At 39.4% G+C, this 5328-nt stretch overlaps 1 pseudogene; it reads left to right on the top strand.

Annotated features, from left to right (window-relative positions):
- Positions 1-991: 991 nt before the first annotated feature.
- LOC127205977 (ubiquitin thioesterase OTUB1-like) lies at positions 992-1622 on the top strand (annotated as a pseudogene).
- The last annotated feature ends 3706 nt before the right edge of the window (positions 1623-5328 follow it).

The following is a 5328-nucleotide window of genomic DNA, read 5'->3' as shown; positions in this document are numbered from 1 at the left end:
GTAATGAAATACAGTACTTCTATTAGTTGGCTTCAAGGTGATTTTATTTTAGATATTAGGTTATTGAAATACAGTTTCTATAGAAACTGTATATGTAGTGACCCTTAGAGATAAACTTGAAAACATTTACTGGGTTGCAAAAATGTTCGCTGTCCTCCCTCACTGTGCTGTGGCAGTGAATTTAAAGATTCTACGTTAAATCCAATACAATTCTAACTCTGCAAAGTAGAGTTTTTCTGACCAAAACTCCTTATTTAGCCAAAGAATCCCTGTCACCTCTTCTAATAGAGGTGAGGAGTCTGAGGAAGCCTTTGGGTTAGTTTGCAGTTGCATAACACATATTCATTTTAGATTCAAAATCTGAGGTCAGTGTTAATGTTGAGCTTAGGATTCTGGGTCTCATGGTCTTATCTTCAGGATATTTGGAGATTATTTCTACTGAATTGTATATAGTAAAATGGTTCTCTTTATATATAGCTTGTGTTTAACCTTCTTACGGCGTCTTTACATTTTTCTTATTCATTTGCATGAACCTAGTTTTAGATGCTAACTTGAAGTAATTTGGACACAAAAATCAGTGCATTTAAAAAGTCAGGATCTTATCTCATAAATTTTTTTTTTATAAAAGAAAATATAATGATTAATCGAGTATTCCTTATCAAATGTTAGACTTCACAGTAGCTTTAAATTAAAAATAAAACCATAAATAAATAAATACTTCTAAGGTCCCTTTATCAATTTATGGAAGTTCCTACATTTTCCTTTCTGGTCTGGATTTCATCCATATGGCTTGCTGTAATAAATGAAACACTGGCAAACATGCATGTGGGTTTTGTGAATTTGCAGGGTATTTGAAGAGTGATGAAATTACTGCCAGCCTGACTGAGAGGCAATTAGAAAATTAGGGCATCCCACTTTCTAGAGGTAGTATACCATCTGAGAAGGTACAGATATCTCTTTCTTAAATAAAGAATCAGGGCGCTGTTTAAAGATGGCGGCGGAGGAACCTCAGCAGCAGAAGCAGGAGCCTCTGGGCAACGACTCCGAAGGTGTTAACTGTCTGGCCTATGCCCAAGCCATTATGGCTCAGCAGGTCCGAATCCAGGAAGAGATTGCTATGCAGAATCTGCTGGTATCAGAGCAGCTGGAACTCTCAGTCCTGTACAAGGACTATGCTGAGGATGACAACATCTACCAACAGAAGATAAAGGACCTCCACAAAAAGTACTCATACTTCCGGAAGACCAGGCCCATGGTAACTGCTTCTATTGAGCATTCTCCCACTTGGAGGCACTGCTAGATGACCAGTGCACCTCAGACTACCTTGTGGTCTACCTGCGGATGCTCACCTCAGGCTGCCTGCAGCGGGAGAGCAAGTTCTTCAAGCACTTCACGGAGGGCATCCAGACCGTGAAGGAGGTCTGCCAAGAGGAGGTGAAATCCATGTGCAAGGAGAGCGACCACATCCACATCATTACACTGGCCCAGGCCCTCAGCGTGTCCAACTAGGTGGAGTGCATGGTGAGGGTGGCACCACCAACCCACACGTCTTCCCTGAGGGCTCCGAGCCCAAGGTCTACCTTCTTTACTGGCCTGGACACTACGCTATCCTCTACAAGTAGGGCCAGCTGGCCTGCTGTGCCCTATCCCCTCCCCCTGCCAGGTGCTAGACATGTACAGAGGGTTTTCTTTCTCTTTTCATCTCATTTGTGTGTGTGTGTGTGTGTGTGTGTGTGTGTGTGTGTGTGTGTGTGTGTGTGTGTTGTGGTTGTAAATGGTCATATTTCACCCTTCCCTTTTCTGTCATACAACCTTCCATGTTTTATTTAAAGGGGATGCTGGTTGTGGAAAAAATAAAGAAAGGAAGAATGAGAGAACTGAATTGCAACCATGTAGAAAAAATGTGCCTCGGAGCTAGTAGTACAGAATATGACTTCTTTCAATTCAAGAGAAAAAAGAAGTGTTACAGAATAATATGCATCGATACTGTGTGGCTGGGTAGATTTCCCACATTGCTATTTACTGCACACTTCTTTGCCTTCCTTACAAACAGGCTTGGGAAGGGGCCTACCTTTCCTTTGTGTGCAGAGCATATGTACATAGTTTTTGTCATTCCCATTGTAGCACATAAACAGTAGATGGTTGTCAAAACCTATCAGATACAGCCCATAAGATTAGAGCTAAAAACTTATATTAAAATGACCCATCATACTGGGACGGATTATTGAAAATATGTGCTACTTTGAAAATGGAAGGAGTGTGTACACAGACTGTTGCACCAACCAAGCATGATATGCATACAATGAACCTGGACCCCATGTTCAGATCTAGCCAATGTACAGCTCATTCTCCACTGTTGGGGGGCAAACGGGACTGCCTCTGACATGAACTCTGGTGTCCCCAATTCGATCACTTCTACTTGGTGGGGAGACATGGCAGCACACAGAGGAAAGGGCAGCAAATTATCTGGATGATAGGCTGGTGGGCTGTGGTGATATGGTCCTCTGATAGCAGGAGGTCCCCTTCTGTCAGAGGTCTAGGGGAAAGGAATAAGTTGAAAGAGGGAGAGAGGGTGAAAATGCGAAGATACAAGTGAAGGGATAAGGAATGGGATGTAATCTGAATAAATTATAATAATAACAAAAAAATTCATGAGTGGAATTAGTTATCATGAGACCCAGGACACTAAGAAACAAAATATCTCCCTATTTTTGATTCTTCCCAAGAGGAGAGGTTGGGCACTTTTCATCCCTTTTGGTCTACATAAGCCAATGGAATATTAAAAATATTATCTGCAGAGGCCGCCACTTGTACGTCAGAGCTTTTCTTGTCTTTCCTGATGTTGTTTGAACATGGTTCCCTCAGACATGGGCAGTGATCAGACTATAGGCTGATGACAAATGTGTAATGCCATCCTCTTTCTTCAAATAGTTCTAAACCAGTAAGTCCAGTCTGCTGGGAGAAGTAAGGAAAATGCTACACTCTTGTAACCTACAATTACAAACCGATAGCTAATGCATAAATGTGTAAAGCTAACAACAAAGGTGAGACCATTTTTGGCTAAGTCTGGACTAATCTGGTAACCCAGGGAACCACAAGATCAGTAGCTATTGTGTTATGTTATGGTTTTAAAGCTGGTTTTTAAGAGTCAGACAATACTTAACTGAAAAAAAAATTTGCCAAGCAAATCCATTTACTTGCTCAAAAATATTGCGGCAGTGTCTTGCATTTTAAATTGAAAGTATTTTATAGGCTAAGATTACCATTTGTTGCTAAAATTAAAAGAAAAACAATGTGGACTTTAAAATCTATAAAAAATGTAATGTGTACTTATGTAGCTTGAGATTAACCTGAAAAGTTATTGTTTTGTGTGTATGTGTGTGTTTAAAAACCTACTCATTTTCAACAAGAAAATTCAAACGGCCAATGTAATTTTGTGCTGGATTTAATTTTACTGTTCTCTTTTAAATAGAAAAACCCCAAGCCAGAGCACTAGAATGCCTGCATAAAATGTGATTTGGTGGTGAATACACAATCCAACTTAGGCCAATTTCTTGAGACTCAGTAACTTCTGGGGCTTTTTTGGCAATGAGAATTGCTGTCTTCGTAAACAGCAGAGAGAACACCCCTACTTGCTATAACCGCACCATGCTCACAATTCAGATTTATTTAGTATGGCCTCTAGGCAGAATGGTGAAATTCAAATACAAACGGTGAAACTGAATGCTGATAGCAATATTTGAGATCATGTACCCAACTCTTTTTGAAGCTTAATTTTTTTTTTTAACCCTGAGTTTTTCCATTGTCTAACTCAGCAAGTTCTTTGAAGTCAATACAAGTTAAGATTCTGGAGAGGAACCAAACTAGTTCTGGCTACACACATAACCCGACATGAGTGTACACTTCATATCAAATGACTAATTCTTTATATAGATGTAAGTCTATAAAATATAAATTCAGGTTTCTCTGTGAAAAAAGGAAGAGCTTCTCCTCTCTACAAGAACTCTATCTCCATGTTTTGGCTTTTACGTATTAGAAGACGGTTGCCAGTCCTTTTCAGATCCATAGCAATCAGTTACCCTTCTGGTATGATATTCTTTGTGTGTTCTCCAGCTATTCCTTCCTAAAGATGTTGTTGCAGCTCATTAACAAGAACAACTATGTCCCTAGTGTCAGAGGTTTGAATGAAAAGGATCCTATTCCCTTTTTTTTTTAAAAAAAAAAAAATCTAGTGCTTATGTTTGAAACGGTGCACAGAGACATTAAAATTGTTTATCTGTAGGTCATCATATAAACATACGTTTGTTGCAGGAAAAGTAAACCTCTCATAGGCAAACAAAGCAGAAAGGGATTGGGTGCCTAGGAAGTTGATGAAAGCACAGAGGAATTGATGGCAGAGAGCAGTGCAGAAGAGTTTGAATTCAGGTCTTTATCCTGTAAGAAAGAGGAAAATATTCACTGTTGCTGCAGGAAGGATTGCTACCATTACCACTGCTTAGTCATTAGACATTTATATAGAATTCAGTCGTTTAAAAGTTCTGTGGGATATTGTTTGAAGAGATATTTTCTTTTATTTTTAACTTCCTCAAATCTTTCAGGTAGCATCACACTTGAATCTAAAGTCTTAATTGAAAGTTTTCTCTTGCCAAGGATGTGCAATCATTTTGCTAATGGTTTACATTCTTAAAATGTTAATTTTATTCAAAATACCTTCAGAGTTGACATATGACATCACAGCAAAATAAATGTACACATTACAAATATTTCTTCTCATGTCAGAGTCAGTCCCCGCTCTCCACACAACTGTGGATAATGTCCTGTCCCTTGGCTAGATCTTAATAGGGATTTAATATTTACTGTATGTATTGTCTTTGGTTGGTTCAAGTATCTTGATCAGACTTCCCTGTGTCCAGATCTTCCCATTGTGATGTTATTCTTGTGGGTTTCTATCTGTGCTCCATATTTGACCACTTCCCCTTGGTGGGGAGGACTAGTAGCACTCAGAGAAAGAACAGGAAGGCTACCAAGATAAAACTTGATAGGCTGTGACCATATGGTGGGGGAGGAGGTCTGTTTCTGTCGCAGACCTAGGGGATAGGAATAGGGTGAAAAAGGGAAGGAGGAAGGGGGGAATGGGAGGAGACAAGCAAGGGCAAGGGGATAAAAATTGAGATATAATCTGAATAAATTAATAAAAAAGAAATAAAGAAGATATATTCTCAAAGGCAGGTGTATCCTATTCAGTTACTATAAGTATTGGCTCTCTGGTTGGTAACAATAGCCTCAACGACATGTTTGAATGGCAGTCTCCTCGTGCCTGAAATTTCT

Source organism: Acomys russatus, chromosome 22 (genome assembly GCF_903995435.1).
Source record: "Acomys russatus chromosome 22, mAcoRus1.1, whole genome shotgun sequence".
Taxonomy (NCBI): Eukaryota; Metazoa; Chordata; class Mammalia; order Rodentia; family Muridae; genus Acomys; species Acomys russatus.
Note: the sequence above shows the minus strand (reverse complement) of the source record. Positions and strands in the feature narration are given on the sequence as shown.